Here is a 23,886-nt window from a genome sequence, read left to right as displayed (position 1 = left end):
GCCTAATATGGTGATGGCGATGTCACACAACTGTGAAATATAGCACGACTTCGAAAGTTGTAAAATATATGCGTGACCTGAGGGTCACCACTCACAATGCAGAGGGCTGAAGAAGACCCCCTAGCAACAGCCGGCGCAACCGCAGAAGTTACAGGAAGTGCCACATATACCTGGAGCTGGAATTGCATATAAGGAGACTGTGAGGGGGGGATTGCGCGCGCCGTTGGTGGAGCAGGAGATTCCCCCGGCCGCCCAGCGCTGTTTTGCTTACTTGTAACTTGCTCAATTATTTTATTAAATTGGAACTTATGCAACCCGGCCCGAGTGGTTGTCAATTTGTCGCGTTTACCTGTAACAATTTGGTGCCGTGACTCGGATACAGGCTTCCCTGGTTTCAGGACTCTGACTCAGGGGAGGCGCCCCATCCCATCTTCAGATGGCCCCTGAGTGGGTAGTTCCCCTACCAGAACCTGTATTTCCGAACCCTAAATCAGGACAAGTAAGCAAAAGAACTGCAGTACCCCGTAAACTTTGTGCACGAAGATCCGAACGAAGACTCAGGACTGAGTGAGTATATGTATGCGGTTCCGTTCGGTTGGGGTGGGATACCCGGAGCACGTGAGAAGTCCCCAGGGGAGTGCGGACCCTCCAGGAGAGGGGGTCCTTGTGTAACAGGGGACGGAGTGAGTGCGGACCCTCCATGAGGGTGATTGTGTAACAGGGGACCGAAACGGGGCATCCGTCGGCCGACTGGGCCGCCCGCTGCGAAGGGACAACCGTCCTAGCAGTTAAAGACTCGGGTGGTGTGAGTGCGGTCCCCCGAGGAGAGAGAGAGTTGTAATAGGGGACCGAAATGGGGCACCCGTCGGCCGACTGGGCCGCCCGCTGCGAAGGGACAACCGTCCTAGCAGTTAAAGACTCGGGTGGTGTGAGTGTGGTCCCCTGCGGAAAGAAAGAGAGTGACTGGGGTGGGTGCTCCGGAAGATGGGACAGAAAAAGAGCAAGTCTTCTGATCCCATGGAGGGCTTTACGGTACAGTTACCAGATATACCGCCCGATAGCCCTTTAGGATTAATGATTAAGTATTGGAACGATTGGCCCTCCAGAAAAGGCAAAAAGTCAAGAAAAAAAAATGGTACATTACTGTATGCAAGTATGGGGTGGGAAGCAGATTAGAGGAGACCACCTTTATTGGCCAGTATACGGGCCTTTTGAAAATTGGATATGTCAGGCTCTAACTATATATGTGAATTCAAAGGAGCCCTTTAGTTTAGAAGAAAGTGAGTATGCTAGTTTATGGATAAGACCAGATACTCGGACCATGATATTTACCTTGAAAGAGAAGGGTTCGAGGAAGAAAAGCAAAACACTGGAGGAACTTCCCGTTTCTCCTCCCCCCTATATTCCCTCAGCTCCGGCTCAAAACCCAACACCAGCCCCTCCTCATAGCCCCTCTCCGATGACCCCAGACTGGGATCTAAACCCTCCTAGTTCCCCAGAAGAAACCCGAAGGGTCACGAGGAGTCAAACGAGGGGAGGTGGGCGACCTGATCAGCTGTACCCCTTGCGAGAACTCCCCATGGGAGGACCGCAGCTGGGGATGGGATTTGTGTCTATGCCCCTGAGTTCAGGGGACGTACGGGATTTTAAGAAAGAAATGGGGAATTTATTAGAAGACCCTTTAGGGGTGGCTGAGAAATTAGATCAGTTTTTAGGTCCAAGCCTTTATACATGGGAGGAATTACAATCCATCTTAAGCATATTATTTACAGCGGAAGAAAGGGAAATGATCCGTAGGGCTGGGATGCGGATTTGGGATCAACAACACCAACAAGGTCCCGCTGCAGATATTAAATGGCCAACCCAACGGCCGGACGGGGACAATCAGAATGCTGAGCATCGGACACATATGTCCGATCTGAGAGCCATAATAGTTCAGGGAATCAGGGAATCTGTTCCCAGGGGGCAAAATATTAATAAGGCCTTCATGGAACAACAAAAGAAGGATGAGACACCAACAGAGTGGCTCGAGAGACTTAGAAAAAATCTGCAACTTTATTCCGGGGTAGACCCCAGTACCCCTGTGGGACAGGCTCTATTGAAAACACAGTTTGTAGCAAAGGCCTTTCCAGATATTAGAAGAAAGCTAGAGAAGTTAGATGATTGGCAAGATAGGGGGCTGGACGAATTGCTGAGGGAAGCTCAGAAAGTGCATGTGCGGAGGGAAGAGGAAACCCATCGGCGGCAGGCAAAGATTCTGATGGCAGCAGTCCGAGAAGGGCAGAGAGGAATCCAGGCACAACCCCCTAGGTCGTATAACAGACCTAAAAGAAAGCCACTTCACCAAGAAGGACAACCCAGAGAAGTTGTGACGAGGGACTTGAGGCAGGTGGAGTGTTTTTATTGCCAGAAAAAAGGGCATCTGAAGAGGAATTGTAGGAAGCGAATGCAGGATGAGCAAATGTTCCAAGAAGATTAGGGGGGTCAGGGGCTCTATCTGCTGGGGACTCATAAAGGAACCGAGCCCTTGATAAAATTGAAATTAGGTCCCCAGCGACAAGAAGTAGAATTCCTTGTGGATTCTGGGGCAGAAAGATCTACTGTCCAAACGGTACCCTGGGGGTGTAAGCTATCCCCAGAGAACTTATAAGTGATAGGAGCTAAGGGAGAGCCCTTTAAGGTCCCAGTAATTAAAAATGTGGAAATAGAATCAGACTCTCGATTAAGTGTTGGATCCTTTTTATTAGTTCCCGAAGCTGAATATAATTTACTGGGCCGAGATATGATGGTTGAATTAGGAGTCAATTTAGAAGTAGAGAATCAAGAATTAGTTATAAAATTATGCACCCTTACTATTGAAGATGAGGCCAAAATCAACCCTGAAGTTTGGTATACCCCAGAATCAGTAGGAAACTAGATATTGCTCCCTTTGAAGTGAGCATACGGAATCCAGAAATCCCTGTTAGAGTCAAGCAATATCCAATGTCACAGGAAGGGAGGCAAGGACTCCGACCAGTAATCCAGAGGCTAATAAATCAAAGGTTACTGGAACCTTGTATGTCTCCCTATAATACCCCCATACTGCCCGTAAAGAAACCAGACGGTACTTATAGATTGGTACAAGATTTAAGAGAAATAAACAAAAGAACAATTACCAGGTTCCCAATTGTAGCTAACCCCGATATCATACTTAGTCAGCTGTCACCTGAGGCTAAATGGTATACGGTTATAGACCTGAAAGATGCATTTTGGGCATGCCCCCTTAAAGAAGAATGTAGAGACTTTTTTGCCTTCGAGTGGGAAGACCCAGATACCCATAGGAAACAACAACTCCGATGGACTGTTTTACCACAAGGGTTTACAGAATCCCCTAATTTGTTTGGGCAAGCCCTGGAGCAGGTTCTAAGTACTCACGAAACTAATCCTCAAATTACTTTAACACAATATGTGGATGATTTGCTTTTAGCAGGAAAAACCCAGGAGGAAGTTAGATGTGAGAGTATTAAGTTGTTAAATTTCCTAAGTTTAAAGGGATTGAAAGTATCGAAATCAAAGTTGCAATTTACGGAAGAAGAGGTGAAGTATTTGGGACATTGGCTTAGCAAGGGCACAAAAAATTGGACCCTGAAAGGGTAAATGGTATACTGTCAATAAGACCCCCGAAGAGCAAAAGACAGGTCCGACAATTGCTGGGGTTATTAGGGTATTGCAGACAATGGATTGAAAATTATAGCAATAAAGTAAAATTTTTATATAAAAAAACTAATAGTAGATGGGCTAATAAAATGGACTCAAACCGATAATCAAAGCCTCGAAGAATTGAAGGCTGACTTGGTGAATGCACCTGTTTTGAGTTTACCAGATATTAAGAGACCATTCTACATGTTTATTAATACACAGGAAGGAACAGCCTTTGGAGTCCTAACACAGGAATGGGCAGGGAAAAAGAAACCTATAGGGTATTTTTCAAAATTGCTAGACCCCGTCAGTCGGGGATGGCCCACTTGCCTACAAGCCATTGTAGCTACAGCCTTATTAGTAGAAGAGGCTAAAAAGATAACCTTTGGAGGAGAATTAAAAATATATACCCCTCATAATATACGAGGAGTATTACAACAAAAAGCCGAAAAATGGATAACCGATGCCAGACTATTAAAATACGAGGGCATTTTAATCCATTCTCCAAAGTTGGAAATTGAGACTACAAGCTTGCAGAATCCAGCCCAGTTCCTGTATGGGGAACCCAGTGGTCAATTAAGACATGATTGCATGCGTCTAATAGAATACCAAACAAAAATAAGAGAAGATTTAGAAGAAGAAGAGTTACCAGAGGGGACTAAATTCTTTGTGGACGGATCCTCTCGCGTAGTTGAAGGGAAATGCAGATCAGGGTATGCTATTGTAGATGGAAAGTCTCTAGAGTTAATAGAATCAGGGCCCCTACACAAAACTTGGTCGGCCCAGGCTTGTGAATTGTATGCAGTTTTTAGAGCCTTAGAAATTTTAAAGGGCAAAATAGGGACTATATACACCGACTCTAAATATGCTTATGGAGTAGTACACACATTTGGGAAAATGTGGGAAGAACGGGGACTGATTAATTCACAAGGGAAGAATTTAGTGCACGAAAAATTAATCAGAAAAACTTTAGAAGCTCTGAGGGGACCTCGGAGAATCGCAGTAGTACATGTTAGGGACCATCAAAAAGGCACATTTTACCACATAAGGGGAAATAATCTAGCAGATGAAGAAGCAAAAAAAGCAGCTTTACACCTATTGTCTGAAGGAAAAGAGGGCCAAGATAAACTAGATACCAGGATGAGTTTTACTAAACAGGAAATAGATAAATTACGACAGATAGGAGCCCTAGAAAAAGAAGGTAAATGGGTGCTGCCCGATGATAGAGAAATTGTATCCAAAGGCGTAGCTTGGAGAATCATGAAAGAATTCCACCGACAGACTCACTGGGGAGTGCAAGCATTAGTAGACCAGTTTGGAACTAAATATATGTGCATTGGAATATATGACATAGCAAAAAGACTAGTGGGAGAATGTTTGACCTGTCAGAAGGTTAACAAGCAGCACCTCAGAAAAAAGGTCCCAGGGGGACGATCCATAGCCAGGAGACCATTTGAGAAAATACAGGTTGACTTTACAGAACTCCCAGAAGTGGGCAGGTATAAATACCTATTAGTTATAGTAGATCATTTAACTTACTTTGTAGAAGCTTTTCCCGTAGCCCGAGCAACTGCGAAATCGGTAACCAAGATATTGTTAGAAAATATCATACCCCGGTATGGGAATGTATTGGTCATAGACTCAGACAGGGGGCCACATTTTACATCCAAGGTCATTAAAGAAACATTAGATCCTTTAGGAATCAAGTGGGAGTATCACACTCCCTGGCATCCTCAAAGTTCAGGAAAGGTAGAAAGGATGAATGGGGAAATAAAAAAACAGTTAACAAAGCTAATGATGGAAACCCAGATGAATTGGATCAAGTGTTTACCCTTTGCTTTGTTGAATATATGAACTCAGCCCAGAACTGACACAGGAATCTCCCCTTTTGAAATGTTATATGGGATGCCATATGATTTAGAAATACCAAAAGAACATCCTAAAGTAGAAGAGAGATTATTACAGAAATATATTACAGAGCTTATGAAGAGAAGACAAGAATTGATAAAGAAAGGACTAATAGCACAGAGACCTCCACTAGATGTAGCCATTCACCGAGTTAACCCTGGAGACAAGGTTTTAATTAAAACCTGGAAAGACTCATCCTTGACTCCCCGCTGGGAGGGACCTTTCCTTGTTTTGCTTACCACAGACACTGCTATTCGTACCGCAGAGCGAGGATGGACACATGCCAGCAGAATTAAAGGACCGATTTCAGAATCATCGTGGGAAGCCTTTGGAAACCTGGACAATTTAAAAGTAACCTTTAAGAAGAAACCTGGAAACCTCGATAAGTGAGACCACCTTTTGTAAAACCTAACATAGTATTTGTTATAACCCCACATTGTATTTGTTATCCCTTTGTGTGTTATGCATGTAGGGTTTGTAAAGGGAAGTAGTGGACTCATTGTTAGTACGGGTATCTCCCTAACAGCATTTGCCACCCTTGTTACGACAAAATTGACTTATTGGACATTAAAAGATCTTAAGAAAAGATCGGTAGAACGGTGGGAAGCCTTTGTTAAAAGGAGTACACCCAGAGAAAGGTTGTACCCACGCCAACCACCCCAAATCACATAAGGCTAAAATTGAAAACACCAATTATAGGCGGACCGCGCCGTATGTTGAGTGTCACTCTTGGGAACTGGGAAGCCTTTAAAAAAATCTAAAAGGCTCATACAGGAGGTTCCCCTGAAGAATACGGCTGCTGCCGAGAAGACGGTACACCCTGCTGCTCTGAAGCAAAAGAGTAGGCAGGGGAGGCAGAGACGTATAGAACTTGTGGGGATCGAGGCCGATAAGCCACCTCCTAAGCAGGAATACCCAAAATTGTAAGACCCAGACTCTTTAAAGTCCCAGAGACACTTGGCATCATGGACCGCCCCTCCAAGGCATTAAGGGTTCGTAAAATATCCGTTGACCAAGCCATGGGTCCACTACTCCTCTGGAAGATGATTGTGCTGGGCTTATTAGGAAGACGAATCCAAGGGGAACATAATGTACACCAACCCTTTAAATGGTCATTAATGAGATGGGAAGATCAAACAGTGATCCAAGTACGAAGCGTACCCGGGAAACCTACATTCACACCTACCTTGTGTGAATTGGTACCCATTGAGCCATGTTTAAATCTAAAGGGGTTTTACTTTTGCCCTAGTTCTAATCCTGGGCGAGGATACTGTAACTACCCAAACTCTTATTATTGTGCTTATTGGGGATGTGAAACTATAGCCTCTGATTGGACACCCGGCGCAGGATCAGATAAGTTTATTCAGACCCAGTGGGGACCCTATGGTTGTACACCCCCCCAAACGAGACTCTTCTGGAGGTACGCGTCCGTCCTCCCATTCGGACTGTAAACATTTAATGATAAATATCACCCGTCCTGAAGATCCAGGGTGGTTTTTGGGAAAGACCTGGGGAGTCCGGTACTGGGAGCCCGGGACCGATAGGGGTGGATTGATTTTCATAAAGAAAGAAAGTGTGCAACCTGCTCCTCAAGCAATAGGGCCGAATCTATCCGTTAAAGGAGCAAAATTAAGAATCAAACCAATGGCTGCGATAATGAATTTGACAAGTATTCCTATGAGCCACCCCACCCCGAAAGATACTGTTGTAATCTCAGAAAGTAAAGCCACAGAGGGGGTAGACAATCCTCTGTGGAAGATTGTACAGGCAACCTACAAAGTATTAAATGCTACAACCCCTAGTATAACCACCCATTGCTGGTTATGCTACGACATAAGACCCCTTTTTATGAAGCAATAGGAGTAAATATGACATATACTGTGAGCAATGATCCCGGCTCACAGTGTCAATGGGAAGATAAGAAGAAGGGGTTGACCATGGAGCAAGTTACGGGAATGGGAATGTGTATTGGTAAAATACCAAAATCAAAGAAAAAGCTGTGTGGGTCTGTGACACTGCAAACCTACACCTCCAAAATTGGATGGATTATTCCCACCCAAGGAGCTAGGTGGATATGTTCAAAAACGGGCCTAACTCCCTGTGTCTCCCTAAGGGTACTTGGTGAGTCCCAAGAATATTGTATACAAATAGAGGTAGTTCCCAGGATCTTGTACCACCCAGAAAATGTGATGTACGACCATTGGGACACCCCTCATCCGGTCCGAGTAAAGAGAGAACCAATCACCGCAATTACCATAGCCACCTTACTGGGCCTAGGGGCAGTAGGAGCGGGAACTGGAATCTCCTCCTTAGTGGTGCAGCAGCAGAGCCTTAGCACCCTACGAGCAGCAGTGGATGAGGACTTAGAACGAATAGAAAAATCCATCACCGCCTTAGAAAAGTCGTTGACATCGCTATCAGAAGTAGTTTTACAGAACAGAAGAGGGATGGACCTCTTATTTTTGCAACAGGGAGGATTGTGTGCAGCCCTAGGAGAAGAATGTTGTTTTTACGCGGATCATACAGGAGTTGTCAGGGATACTATGGCGAAATTGAGAGAAGGCCTTGAAAAACGTAAAAAGGAAAGAGAAGCCCAGCAAGGGTGGTATGAATCATGGTTCAGTCATTCTCCCTGGCTAACAACCTTATTGTCTACAATCGCGGGCCCATTGGCTTTACTAGTACTAGTGTTGACCTTTGGACCATGTATAGAAACTAAAATAATTAACTTAGCAAAAAGCAGACTCGAAGCTGCCCACCTACTGTTGATAAGAAGTCAATATGAACAACTAAATGAAGATGAGAGTAAGCATAACCCTATGCTCTCCCTGGCACAGGAGGTTGTTGCTCGATTTGATGAACAAATTAGAAGGGACCAAAACAAAAAGGGGGGATTGTGATATGTGCTAATTTGTTACATCAAATTGAGAAACAGCCTTGAAACATCCTGGACTGTGATGTGTGCTAATTGGTTACATCAAAGTAAGAAACAGCCTTGGAAACATCTGTGGGAACATCCTACATCCTGTGGTGGGGGCATGTACCCTGCCTGAGATAAGGGAGTTGAGATAGCAAAGCGGCAATGTTAGTTTAGATAGCCTAATATGGTGATGGCGATGTCACACAACTGTGAAATATAGCACGACTTCGAAAGTTGTAAAATATATGCGTGACCTGAGGGTCACCACTCACAATGCAGAGGGCTGAAGAAGACCCCCTAGCAACAGCCGGCGCAACCGCAGAAGTTACAGGAAGTGCCACATATACCTGGAGCTGGAATTGCATATAAGGAGACTGTGAGGGGGGGATTGCGCGCGCCGTTGGTGGAGCAGGAGATTCCCCCGGCCGCCCAGCGCTGTTTTGCTTACTTGTAACTTGCTCAATTATTTTATTAAATTGGAACTTATGCAACCCGGCCCGAGTGGTTGTCAATTTGTCGCGTTTACCTGTAACAATGGGGAAGGGGAGAATTGTAGAGACCGTGCAGTCAGCAAAACAGGGCTCAAGCAGGGATACTGCCAGCAATTGCAGGCAGCTAAGGCAGGACCTCCAAGACAAGACAATGGGGAATCCTCTTGCACCCCTCCTGGGAAATCAGCATGCTCAAATACCTCTCTGAAGTGCCTGTACCCAAATGCACGCAGCGTGGGCAATAAACAAGGAGAATGGGAGATCTGTGTGTGTGTGGTTGCAGGGCTACGATCTCATTGCAGTTACAGAGGCAGGGTGGGATAGCTTGCATGACTGGAATGCTGCCAGGGATGGCTACACGCCCTTTAGGAAGGTCAGGCCAGGAAGGTGAGGTGAGGGAGCGACCCTCTACCTCAGAGAGCGGCTGTGGAGCTCCGCGGCGCGCACGAGAACCGCGCATGCGCAGGCACGGGAGGGGCGGGAGGCCCCCGCCGGCGGGCTCGCCCCTGCCCTTGCGCAAGTGTGCAGTGCCTGCGTGCAGTACCGCGTTGTGAGCGAGAGAGGGCAGCAGAGAGCGTGGCGGCGCCGCTGCGCATGCGTCGGCCTGTGACGAAGCGATGGCGCCGGTCCGCAAGGTGGCCGGATGCAGCCAGGCAAGCGAGGCTTCCTGCAGAGCTTGGGGCCTGGCTAGCAATGGCAGTGCCACGCTGGCCGGGCTGCTGGTCTCTCTACCCCCTCTGCACGGGCTTCAGGGCCGCCCTGTGAGCGGCAGAGGGGGGGGGGGGCGGGCAGCAGCGCGCATGCGCGAGCCCGCCGGCTGCAGTGCTGGCGCGTGAGCAGGAGAGGGCAGCGGCGAGCACAGTCGGTTGCACTGCGCATGCGCTCGGTCGCCCGTCGTCGTCCCGGTGCCTGATCCGCGGGATTCCGCGGCGAACGTTGCGTCGCGCATGCGCAGTACAGCTGCCCGGCTGACGCAGCCACCGTGTGTCGTTGCTCCCTGCTGTGGTGGGACCGCGTAGTGCCCTCCCGGTTCCCTCGAGGCTGCTCCGCGGTGCTCCAGTTATTTTTTTCTCCCCAAAGGGACCGCAGGAAGCTACAATACAGCTTGCAGCTCTCCTGTATTGCAGTTGGGGAGTGTGGGTTCTGCGTAGCGCTGAGGCTGCTCTACAGGAAAGTCTCGGTGGACTCTGAAATCTGCTCTGCAGCTGTAGGGGCAGCCCGGAAATGGGAAAAATGAAAATCTGCTAGGACCACCCTCCAGGAGACCCAGGGCTGAATACTGCCCTGCATGCCTGACAGCTGTATACAATTTACAGAACAACCTTTCAGTAGCTGTTTCAAAAAGCAGAGACACAGTGCTTTTGCTCATCGTTTTTGTGTCTGTTTGAAATGCGCTTTCAGCTGGCTGACTCACAGGAATGCTTGAAACCCAAGGTGGATGTCATTTTATTTTATGTTAATTCTGACTGTTCGGAAAAATTGAGAGAGTCATCATTCATCAAGACTTCACAGTCATCTAAATCTCCCTTACTGTTTCATTTTGTATGAAAATACAGGCTTCAGCATGTATATAATGTTGAAGTTCATATTTAAAAAAAAAACAAAACACCTAACCTGTGCAAAATACCAGTTTCACGCTCTGGGCAAGAGATCAGAAGCAAGAATGCATGTTCTGTGCCTGGCTTGGATAAATCACCTTACATTTCGGTTTTAGTTATGAAGGCATGCATTGCTGATACGCTCACAGCAACCCCTTTTAATTTGACTAAATTCTGTCGTGTAACAAGCAGAATTTGGTTCTTGTGGAATGCTTTGCTAATGATGAGCTATAGTCTGAGCTACTGAACATCATATTTTACAAAATAGCGAGTTCTGACTATGCTTGTTCGCTACTGACCCCAAAAGAGACTGCTTGCACAGATTAAGATTGACAGCAAAATACTAAAACAGAAATGTGATTATTATGAAGTACAGCACCACAGGCAATCTAAGGAAGCCAAAGTCTATGGCAAAAAATAGTTTCAGTTATGCAAGACTTTAAAAAAAAAAAAAAAAAAAAAGCATTTCATTTTGCCCTCTGGTTTAAGCCAGTCACTTAGAAAAATCTGTATCAGACTTTTAAAATAGTATGCTGTTTTTTTTTTTCTTTTGGTATCTGAAAATACTGATGTTTATACAGAGTTCTAGCCTGAAATGAATTGCATAATATTACAAATTTCAAATCTAAAAATTGATTGAGAATCATATGTAAGCAGGGAAGGCAAATGTAACAAAAGCAAAGGAGAAACATCAAAGAGCCTTGCCATTCATTAGTAAAACTCTTGAGATGTGTATATATGTGATTGCTCGTTCACATAATGACTGAAAATTACCTAGTGCTTTGCTCCATTTACCAGGAGTCTTCAAACTAGTATTTTATGAAGTTGAGGTAGGAAATATACCATTAATTTGAGATGTTTACATCTCAGCTACTCAGCTCATATTCCCTTCACAGTGAATGGTGGTACGGTTAAAATTCAACTGCATTTAGAGCATGTTCCATCTGATCAAATGCTGGGGTCTAACTTTGGCTAGGATGAATGCTCCTCGTGTTTATGAGAGCTTGTAAGAGTCAAACCACACGAATGGCTGTTGCAAGCTGCTCCCTTAACCTGAATGACAGTGAAGGAGACTCTGGGAGGGTGGAGTTGGCAGGCCATGATCCTTGAGAAAGGAGGATGCATGCCATTAGGCTGCTTAGGAGGGCTGCCTTCCAGCAGGCTCACGGAGAGGGACCTGGACCACGACAGTGCATCGTTGCAGAATCTTTCTGTATTCTTGTGTGCTGTGCATCAGGCCTAGGCCAAGATCTGAGCAGCACAAAATTGTGTTTTATCTGGTTTTGCACCTTTTTTGCCTGATCTCTGAACATTTCACTCTGGAACCAAGGATCTGGTCCTTGCTTCATTAAAAAGCATCTACGTAATATGGAAGACAACGTTGATTTGTAATAAGCCTGCCAATAAATATCATTAGGCTAGCAACCTCTTTGGCACAACAGGCTAAACTTACTGTCCCCCAAACCACTACCTACATTGCATCTGTACAGAGCAATTATCCAAAAATTAATTCTTCTTGAAAAGTAGCAAAACCAGATTATCACATTAATGCAAGACAACTCTTTAGGTCAGCAGTCTTAAATGTGGTTTATCATCACCACCACTTCCTGTTGCTTCTGCTGTTAAGAGAGGTGATGAGAGTTCATTTTTCAAAGTTTGGCAGGGAAATTATCTTCCAATTTCATCTCTAGAGCTCACATACTTGGAGGCTTTTGGAACTCAAGATCTGCAGTAGGCAAAGACTACACGTTGATTTTTAAGGCTTTCAATTGTATCCTTTCATCACCATCTCCGCTGTTGGAGATGGGACTTATTTGCTGAATTTTCGAGAGATCTCTGGTACTGCAAGTCTCTACGTTGCTGGAATTCATTCTCAAGGCTTTTCTTGGAAGATCTTCCTTTCTTGAGCTAACTTTCTGAAGTTTACTGTTCTACAATATCAGTGCAGTCAAGTGAAAAAAACCTGCTCTCCACACCCAGCAGCATGCCTTGTGGGCACTGCAGGACATCTGTTTCACAGATGACACAAGTGCCTGCTGAAAATGTTGGGGGGAAGGAAAGGAAGGTAAAGGACATGCAAACTGGAAGAAACAGCACTGGAAAGAAAAAGAGCTTGTAGGAGGCACCATGTCAATAAATTCCTACTCTCCATTGACCCACATTGACAAAGAGGACATCATCGTCTTCACAGCACTGCAAAGAAGTGTGAAATTCAGTGAAGCCCTGTAATGATCCTCTGTGTGACTATCAGCAAAGCCCAGGGATCATGTTAACTGACTTCAGCAAAAACATAGCCTGGAGGAATAAATTCATAAAAGTGATACAATCGAGAAGAGAACTGAAATCTATTATTCCCTTGTTGTCTAGACACCACTTTGGTTTAGCACGGGCAGAAAATACATGCAGAAAAATCTCAAGTGCTTTTAGATTTGCTGATCACAAATGCAATACAAAAGCTAAGTTTATCACTATTATAGTAACAAATCTGAGTCGTTTAACACTGACATAGGCAAAATATTACTCAATAATTCCACTGACACATGTGGGTTTTGCTTCAGCTTTTTGTAATAGTCTCTGAATAACTCTAGAAAGTTTCCACATTCTTATTTTTCTCAGTTTTTAATCTCTATTTCCATAGACATATTCTTTGGAAGTGCTGAGACACCAAGTATGCAATTAGTGATTAGGTGTAGTCTTCAAGATTAAGGATTCTTACAAGCCAGGTCCAGAAAGTTTCCATCTTCCTTCTTTTAATTTTGATGATTAACCCAACTGCAGGAAGAGCATGCAAACTTTATACTAATGGTGGTGTTTCTCCAGTGGGTTAAATAGGTGATAGAGAAAAATGGGGGACTAGAAGACCTGACGTTGTACTCCAATTCTGGAGTCTAACTGAAAGGTAATAATATTAAAAAAAAAAAAAAAAGGAAACTGCTGTGTTTAGCTTCTGTTGTTCAATCTGACTGGAACAGAGTAAGGAGAATTCCCGCAAGCACTTCATTTGGCACACGTAAGGACACAGCACCTGTGGCAAAGGGGCAATAAGCAGCTGAACATAGTAACGTGTTGCAGCAACACCACTGCATCTGGCAGGACAGATGTCCATCACCCTGCACAGCCGTACCGGCACCTGATAGTACATTTTAATCCACTGCCATAGCAGTACACTGCCCTCTGCAATACTGCGTGGAGGCACCCCTACTAGCATTAAACACAGTCCGGTCCTGGGCAGCCCATGCTCACCAGGCCGTGCACAGGCTAACTGGACCTGCTGAGAAGCCCAGTGAGTTACCTCAAAGAGAAACCTGTGCTGAACAGAGACTGCTTCTATTTCCATATTATCTCAATTGCACTTGCTCATCTCATTGTTTAATGACGTCCTCATAAGCCCCTTTGGGATTTTTTGACAGCCGCTTAGAGACTTCTGTGCTCTAATATGCTTACTGGTCTTCTTCCTTGGGCATTATAAATGAGCTAGAAACCACTTTGCTATGGCAAACTGTTTTCTTCATCAACAAAATTCACTCCATTTCTTTGCCAGGAAGAGATTTATTCCAGTTAGGCTCTTTATAGAAGTTACATATTTGTTTTCATACAGAAAATAAATACATGGTTCTGTTTTCGCATTTGATAATTCCATGGAGACACAAACAAAAATAAACTCCAGTTACAGCGGCTTCAATATGAATTTGTTACAAATCAAAGATCATAAATGCTTTCTTCCTATGGTCATCGCACATCCAGTTTTAGGAATCAAGTAGACTGTGGATATTCCGGAAACAGAAGAAAACTCTCCTTGAGGCAAGTACAGCATTCCTGGGGACATTTGTTTGAGTAACATGGTAATTAGCACCACAGATAAGAGTACTGCTTGTCCATAATCTGGCCCGTGGGTGCTGCGATGTGTGAGGCTTCCAGTCCGATGGCAGAGGTTTGGTAGCATCTGTTCTTAATCATTCCCTAGGCAAAGTCACAACGATCTTTTTGACTTGCACTTAAGATGTATTAGTTTCAAGGAGTGTTACTGTCTCCAAAATTGGGGGGAGGGGGCAAGAGGTGACCCTTAACTGGTACTTTGTAGCCTAAAGGTGAAAATTTATATGCGTGCTGCCTTTTGAAATAAAACATTAGAAAAACGTTGAAAATGAAAGTTTGTCACCACAAGGTGATCACAGCATTACTCTCACAGCAGTTGCTGATGCATCATTTCCCACATCATCTTCCTACAGAAGTAAAGCATGTGATTCTAAAAGGAAAGAGATGCCATTAAATTTGAAGTCATAGTAGAGAGGCAGAAATATGCTTAAACTTCCCATTGCTAATTCCTTCATGTGACAAAGTTCACTTTAAGAACAGCCAACGCCTTTGGATGCTGCATGGGTTTATCCTCGCCTCGCCTAGAAGAGTGCAAGACATGACAACCCAACAAAACCACACTTACTTCATTTACCAACAGCTTACAAGCCCTTTAAGAAAAGCTTGCTGCAGACAGCAGGATGCTATGGGATATTCACTACAAGTGAAGTAAGGCATTTGGGGGGTAAAAACCCAAGTATTGACTTCACATACACAGTGATAGGCTCTGAGCTAATGGCTGTTGGTCAGTAAGGAGACCCAACAATTCCAACAGAGATGTCCATGAAAGCTTAAGCTGCTTCCTCAGCAGAGGTGAAAACAAGCAAAGCAAATGTTATTAGAGAAGGAACAGAAAAAGCAAGCAAGCAGCCTCATTATGCTCTCCCGTAAAATCATGGTGTGCCTTCAGCCCACATACTAGGTGCACTTCTGGAAAGCAAATACATCAAAGGCTATTGGGCTAGCGCCTCTGGCTGAGGAACTTCCCAGGCCACCGGTTGCTGGAAGAATACTCTGGGGGAAAAATCATTGTATACAGCCCTGTTCTCACACTCCTTCCCAAGTATCTGCTGTTAACTGCTGTCTGAGAGAGTAATGGGCTGAAACAACAGGTTTGACCCAGTGGGTCCTCTGCTGTTCATCTATAAAGCTGTTGGACTGATGCCCTTCACTACTTCTGTGTCAGTGGCAAAGACATCTATAGATGCCCGCTTAGACAACAGTTACAATGGTAAAAATATCAGTCTGTGCGCACCAAAGAGCTGTGCCCGTTATGTTTGAAATTTATGTTATGCAAGCTGATGCATCTGGAAAAGTTTGCTAACACTAATGAGCTGAAATAATATGAAAGCTGTTGAAGAGTGGGGTGTCATGAGGAGTTAAAAAGCTCTTGGAAGAATGCAGCGCCTCCCATGGACATTGCATTTCCCCTTACAGTCAGGCTGGTATTTCGAAACACTTCCATGACATCTTTCCCTCTAGTCAAAAGCCCGGCTTTATTCATTGCTACCAACATTTGTACCTTGTGTGAGAGGGCTACGGCATATCTGACAGCTTGACAGCGAAGCTTTGGCTGGGAATACACTGGGAAGTCAGGAGCATGCAGACATCCAAGACCCCACATGGAGGGGACAATGTGTGGCTACATAACTAACTGATATCGCAATTCACCTGCAGCTTGCAGAAAGGGAATGAGAAATATTTCTGTTTTGTATCCAAGAGAAAAGCCCCTACCTCGGGGCTCTAGTGACATTGGGAGAACTGTCGAGGGCACCCCAGCTTGCTGCTAGCAACTCCCCAAGGAGCCCCGGGGCCTTCCCCAGGCACCCAGCTGGGTCAGGGAGGCAATAGCTGGTGCTGCAGGAAGGGGAGCTGGGAAAGAGCCCCAGGAAGGAGTTGACCCACATGTGCAGGAAGGAAAAGCCTTGATGGGCCTGGAGCAGGGTATGTGGGCCCGCTGCTGTGCCCATCGCCCTGCTCTGAGCCTCCCCGAGAGCATGTGGGAGCTGGGACTAGGTCCTGCAGAAGCTGGTGGCGGGACAGGGAGATCTGTGTCACCAGGGTCCCTGGGATGGTTGGGAAAGGGGAGTATGTTCAGTACTGGTGGGAATCGTGTGTGTGCTCATGGAAGAGTGATTGAGAGGAGAGATCTGTTTGCACAGCAAAACACTGCTGTTGTGGTTTGGTTTGGTTTGGTTTGGTTTGGTTTGGTTTGGTTTGGTTTGGTTTGGTTTGTTCTGTCCTGCAAGCAGCCCGGAGCAAGGGCTGGGCGCAGGGCTGTGTGCCCGAGGAAGGGCTGCAGGATAGGGGAAATGAAGCTCTGTTTTATTTTCTTTCTAGCACATCCTGCACTGCAGAGTCATGAGCAGATAGTCAGTGAGATGGCCTGGACCTGCAGAAGCCCCACCTCACCGCCAAAGACCCAGCGGATGGGGAAGAGCAGCCTCCTCTCCAGTGCCTCTGCCCAGGGAAGAAGCTTGCCTAGCCCTGCCTGGCTGATGTGTACAGCAGGAGCAAGGAGGTGGGTGAAACACCAGACATGGAGCAGCCCTGGAGCCTGCTTCATAGTTCTCAGTGTTCCCCAAATCCCTTGGCTTGCTGTTCTGCACCCCCAGAGCCCTCCATGTGCCATTCACAGCACCCCCGGAGTCTCCGTGTACCTTTCCAGTGCTCCCCAAGGCCCTCCGCGAGCCTTTCGTTTCCCCCCAGGACCCTCTGTGGACCTCTGGGCCCTCTGCGTACCCTTGGGTGTGCCCCAGAGCTCTCCATGGGCCTTTTGGTGGCTTCGGGGGCTCGCGATGCACCTTTTGGTGCACTCCACGGGGCCACCATGTGACTTTTTTTTGGTTGCTCAGGGATCTCTGTGTGCCTTTTGGTGCTATTGAGGGCCCTCCGTTTGCCTTTTTTGGGTGTCCTAGTGGCCTTGTGTGCTTTTTGTTGCCCCCCCCCCCCCCCAGGGCCTTCCATTTGCCTTTCAGTGCACTTGAGCCCTCTGGGCATCTTTTGGTTGCCAGCTTTTCCATGTTGAAGAGGAAGGGGGCTATTTTATTTCCAGCTATGCTTTGGAGGGGCCAGACCAATCCAATTTGTACAATGGTTCGCTTAATCTAGTAAGTCCTTCCAGCCCCATTTTGTGCCATGTATGGTGATCCTGCTAACTTACTTGGCTGGCTGACCAGCAAGAAGAAATTGCTTTGCTGATGGGGGGTCTGCCCTTAGGTGACTAGTTAACCATAACTCTTCTGAATTTAAAATCGGACATTTGGGTTTCCCAACCAGCCATGTAAGTTTGTACCTGCTTTTTTAAAGCCTGATTATTGATTCTGTGATAATCGAAATGCAGCTGGTGGCTGTAATGCTGACATCTGATTGCTGTATGTTTGCACCAATTTTTCTTTCTCTCTCATTCTTCCTAAAAGTCCACACAGTAAAGGAGTGCTGTTTTATCATGACAACCAAGAGGATCATATTGACACATAATATAAATATCTAGCGCATCTAAGCTTATCCCGGCTCCTATGTCTTCTGGGCTTTAATTTTGCCAGCATTTTGCTTTTTTAGTTTTTGATGGGAAGCCCGCTGTTGCAGTCCAGTTGCATTTTAGTCTTCTCTTTGAGATTGCTGGAGAGCACATAGGGCACCAGGTGGCAGCAGAGCTGTTCCTGCTGAGGTTGTGTGTTCATGCACAAGTTTCTGTTTGTCATTTCTTTGTTCTTAACAGAAGTTGGGAAATCCTGGGAATTGTGTATGTCCTGAAACTTATGCATATCTCAAAATATCATGCTGAACACATCTGGGGCCTAATGGGAAGGGAGGATGGGAAAACCTAAAGAAGCCTCTCTTCCACAGTAGTTTCTCCTTAAAATTGTGAATTGTTGCTATTGAAAGAGGTTGCCAACAGAAAAATAAAAGTGCATATGTTAAAAGAGAGAGCACTGGAGGAGAGAGGGTTCACAGAGCAATCTGGTGACTCAGGGCACTTCCTTTGCTTGCTCAGTGAGTCTTTGGGCTTCATGGTGTGTGCACAGTAAGACTAGCTAAAATCTGAAATAATGAATATCCTCTAGATAAACTCTCCTATTTTGCCCACCTTCATATCTCAAGTGTATTAAGGATTTTCTCAATTAATAATATTCATAACAGAAACTGAATACAGCAGTGCTATACTGACGACTGATTTATCCTGAGCTGTCTTTGCTGAAAGCGAGGGTGGTGATTGCTTTGAAAGTAGAAGTTGAATGAAGAACATCAGATAAAAATAGAAGCAAGATGATCCTAGTGCTAATGTAACAGATGAAACATTTGGTGTTTCTAATCATTTAGACTCTCATATACAATTTCCCCTTTCTCCTCAGTGTCTGAGTAAGGAAGAAGTAAAATCAATAACTGTTGCTTTTTAGACTCATGGAATAGAGATCAGTGACCTCTAGAGGTCACCTGTGCTGTCAGCCTGCCCAACAGCAGGACTAGGCAGACCAAATCCATCTGTGTCAGAGGCTGCCTATCCTATTCTCAAAAACCTCTGGGGATGGAGGTTCTAGTTTTCCTCTGGGCAATCTGTTGCAGTGCTTTACAGCTTTACTATTAGGCTAGATGTTAAGAAAAATTGTGCAACTTTTGGTGTGATCTAAACCCTTGACTGATTGCCTTCATTCCTATGGTCATAGTTGATGTGCTTCCTGTTTGCTGTTGCTTATTTCCGTATATGAAAAGAGGTATGGTGTCTTTTCTTGCTGGGTGCAAATTGTCAGAAGTAACCCCCTTTTTGTGCAAGGTGCTCTTTTGAATTCAGCTTGATAGTTATTTTGTGGAACTGGCTTTACTCTCGTACATGCTCTGCAAATTCTGTTTCCATCACATTCTTGTTACAGGGCTAGAGAGCAAGTTGATTCCCTCCCCTCCCCACTCCCCTTATTTACTGCCTTTGGGGATCCTTTTAGCCCCATTACTTTGCAGAGCTGCAGAATGCTAATTTGTATAGAGAAGAAAGTAAAAGGTGGAAGTGTGATCTTATTCTTCCATTTTTTAAGTGTATTCAAGGATACACTTGCTGAACAGGGATTTGCTTGCTGAACCTTTCTTTGCTGCAAGATTGCTCCTTTCTGTGTCTATGGATTGAGTAGTAGGGTTTATGTTGTGAGAGCCTGTTGGTTCAGCTGTCCAAATGTTATCAGCTGTACTCCTTTTGGGAGATCTGTGAAAGTCCTGAAGGAACCCTGATAACTGATTAAGTAGAAATTTTCTTCTGCTGAAGAAGGCTTTGATGAGAAGCAGTAGGGAAGAAGGGTGTGGGGAGGAGGGTTAGGGGATGAGTGTCACAGCACTATTTTAAGTATAAGAACTTTAATTTGTCTCTTTTGAGAATACTGTCTCTGAATTGAAATTCCAAGATTAAAGGCTTAATTCCACAAAATACAACACTACAATTCATTGGCAACCACTGCACAGCACACATCCCCATTTATGGTCCTCTGTTTCTTCTCCCTAACACATGTGTTCCCAAAATAGCAAAACCTGTCCGATTCTGTTCCATGCCCCTGGAATGACAAATGTTTAGACTTATCCGTTTTCTCATCCTTTGGCCTTCCAGAGCTATTCCACATTTACCTGTTTGTAATCTGAATCTTTGAGACTCAGTTTAGTCTTTCTGTTTAAACCATAAAACATCGGTGATCAACAATCTGGACTGAAATGCTGAACAAAATATCTGTCATAGTAAAACTGTCCCACCCTTCAGAACACTAATGAGACTATACATGTTTAATTTATTTCTCAGGTCGCAGACAGATTTCCACCTCATTTCTCTCCCAGTTACAAGCATAGCTTGCAAAAGGCAAATAGGAGATTTTTATTCCGTAAGAAGCTCAGCAAAATATATCTGATACTGTAACTTCCTGGTCGCTTTTGTACGGTCAAATGCTGCCCTGTTCAAAGCATAGACTTCTGTTTCTTTTTGACATTATGTACAAACACAGAGATGATTGTCTGTGTACCTGAACTTCTTACGAGGTTTAACAGTAATTCCTTTAAGATGTTCTTCTCTACATATACACTCTGACTTTGTGCAAATGACTTAATTATAGCAGGTTTTGACATCTCTATTGATTGGATAACATCTAAGGAGATAGAAGAATGCTAAACTTGTCAGACAGCTTTTAAAAGCTTGAGATATCACCACTAAAAAATAACAGAGGGCTGCTCTTGCTTCCTTGAATAGCTCTGTCACGGGCCATGACATGAGTGATAAGTCTGCCTTTTTTGGCTCTCTTACTTTCAGATAAGTCTTTTCAGGTTTCAGGAAATGGTTCTCAAAGATTTCTTCCTTGTAGGAGATGAGCCCACTGGGACATGATGGGGAGTTGCAGGTTGTGGTGACATCTTGGTGTGCTCACAGCGCATAGTTTGGTAACTGTCACTCTGCAAGGTCCTTCCGTGTGAGCAGTCATCTTGGAGGTGGTGGAAATGCTCACATAGCTTGAAACATGCTTAGGTACCATATCAGGGCCTGCAGCTGGTCTCCTATGATCCAGCCAAAGTAACCCGTTTCCTTAGTCAGCAGTAGTTTAAGGTTGGAGTACTACATATAACCCCCAAAGCTATCATCGAGCATTAGTGGTGGTCATTCTCTGTTTTGCTTTCAGTAGAGAGCTGAGGGTTGGAAAGGGCCTGATGCCAATCTTTCTCTTTTTTTCTTTTAGTCAGCTTCTTATTGATCATCAGGTTTGGGGCATAATAATGTACAGTGGTCTCCATGTCTGTCTTCATGTGATGGAGGAGACGTGGGAACTGAAATGTTGAAACTCAGTATGATCAGTAAATGCATTTAAGATTGCAACTATATACTTTAAACTTAACCAATGTTGTTTGCTGAGCAAAATCCTCAGGATGGGTAATGTATCCTCAGTTGTCAGGATGAGCCTGAAACTCTGCAAAGGTATGTGCAATCTGTCTCCTCCACTGATACTGTACAGTAACAAACAATGTGAGACCCTTGCTAGCAAAATCTACTCCCAAGTTCAAACACGTGTACTTCTGTTTCATAGAACGGAATGACAAAGTTGTCTTTTTAAACTTGTGATGATACATCTCCTAAATATTCAGGATTTTAATGACTCGGATAAGGAGAAAATAACCCAAGGGCTGCAACTATAGTGAGATGGAATTAATCTGTTTGTTAGACACTGTAGCATAACTTGAAGAAGCTTGAGAGTAACTTGTGGAGAGAAGCTCCAAAGAACAACATTCTCACGTTCACTTACTAATTTTCTGGAAGTTTATTAAAAGAGCTTTCCAAAACATCTCCAGAGAGAGTGGTCTTTTTGTAATCCAGTAGCTGCTTAGCTTTATTTTATTAAGGTTGAGTGACCACTTGCCAATACTAGGGATTAACAAAAGGCAAACGTAGGAGGAACATGCAAAATAAAACAACAAACTTTCGAGATGGTCTTTGTCCATGGTTGTCTACAGTCCTTGGAGAAGCTAAAAGTATCTCTGTCATTTGTCTATGGATCACTAATTTTGTTCCCTTGTAGGCTTGTCGTTCACTGTAACATGTGGTCACTTTGCAACTGCTTGTAACTGGAGTGAGTAACATTGCTGTTTCTTTCTGCCTGATCCTTTTGGTCTGGAGCTTGACTGTAGGGAGGGGAAGCATTTTTTGTTTCAAAGCTGGTCAAAGCTCTTGCTGTCTAGGTCTCCCTAAGTGAAACCCGCAGTCCATGGTTAGCTAGACAGCAAGCTTTATCACCCAGATCTGTGAGGGTGACTGGATCGTTGCTGCACCAAGGAGAAAGGCACAGACTAAGTGGCATTTGCTAAATAGACAAATTTTTGTATTTCTGTTGGATAATGTTGGGGAGTAGTGCTTTAATTACCAGGCAGTGTGTATTCTGATAGTCAAATGGAAAAAAAGAGCAATGTGTAGCCCAGAGTGTCTAGGAGACGGAAGGGGTTCTGTTATTTCTAGAGTGATAAATGAACACAGATTTCTGTTCGGTTTTCCTTAGAAAAATGTGAGATACCTATAAAGCAGACACTTTGTGCCAGGGATCTTATATTCTCTAAGAGTACTTGGCCACTTCTGTTGCAGTGTGAGCAGAAAACTTAAGCTCTTCTGCAATGATTTCAGTATTAATCTTCTGCATACCTCAGAAGTTGGCGTGCCAAGTTTAATAAGGCTCAGCTTTCCAGGTATCCATTGTAATACATTTTTTCCCCCACAAACTTCTGATTTCTGAAACATTATTAAAAGTGGTCTGCCAGTATTTTTGCAGGCCTTGGAGTAGATTTCAAGTTTAATGAGTAGGAAATAGCATCTGGCAACAATACCCTTAAGAGAAACCAACTGAGAAACACCCAGTCCATAGGGAGAGGAAGCTGACAAAAGGAACTTTTTTTTGTGTGTGACTACCCCTTCAATATTGAAGGCTAGACACTTAATAAGACAAAACTGTGGGCACTAGATGACTTGCTTTTACTTGCTGTTAATAGCAAGAAAGATGAGAAAGGTCTGTTCTCCTCCAGCACTCTTCTAGAAGGAAATCAGCGGTGGACTGAGTTCACTGATAGCAGGGCCAAATCAGCTTCTTCCTTTTATAAACAATTTACTGTTTGTGGATGGCAGGGGGACAGTGAGCAAGGCTGTGAGGACTGCTTTGCTTTGATGCAGAAGCACCAGACCCTCTGCAGGTCTATGAAGGTGGTGCTGTGTCAACCAACGACACTAAGCTCTTAACCAAAAGATTATGGCAGCCACAGCAGTCCTAAAACGTGTAGTGAGAGTGCGTCCATGGCATTCAAAGGCTGGATGATTCTGAATGGAAAATCAATTTCCAGTCTTAGATAATACGGTATTTTGGAGACCACTGAGTTCTTGTGTCATTTCAGTTTACCCCACAAAGGAAAAACCAAAAATGCAGCGCTTCTGTATTTAATAGCAACTTTTTTGTTTTATCATCAGGCGTATGGATAATACCTCTTGAACATATTTTTAAAAACTCAAGTCTGTCTGCTAGCTGCCAGAAGGAATGCATGGATTCACACGCATTCATGGTTTGGCAATTGAAATGATTTGCTGATAAAATCTGTTGACAATACAGTGGTTGATTTTATTTGGGGTGCTTTATTTATTTTAAAATCTGTCCAGCTGACATATTATGGTTATCATGTCTCTTAATTCCATTGTTGTGATCTAAAGTCCTTGAAGTTCTGTTTGCATTTTGATAAGCCATAGCCCTGGGAATAGCAATTTACAGACTGCAAGGACTGTCGTTTTTTATTGGTTATAAACAGCTATCCAGCAAGCAAAGAGGCTGGCCGTACCTGTTTAATCAAGCATGCCGTTCAGTTAGGTTAAGGGGCGACAACCAACATTATGGTTTCCGTAGATGAAAGATAATTTACATGGCATTGAGGCTTTCTTTACAGTTTCCTGAAC

The sequence above is a fragment of the Apteryx mantelli genome, chromosome 3 (assembly GCF_036417845.1).
Source record: "Apteryx mantelli isolate bAptMan1 chromosome 3, bAptMan1.hap1, whole genome shotgun sequence".
In the NCBI taxonomy this organism is placed as follows: domain Eukaryota; kingdom Metazoa; phylum Chordata; class Aves; order Apterygiformes; family Apterygidae; genus Apteryx; species Apteryx mantelli.
This window is presented reverse-complemented; position numbering follows the sequence as displayed.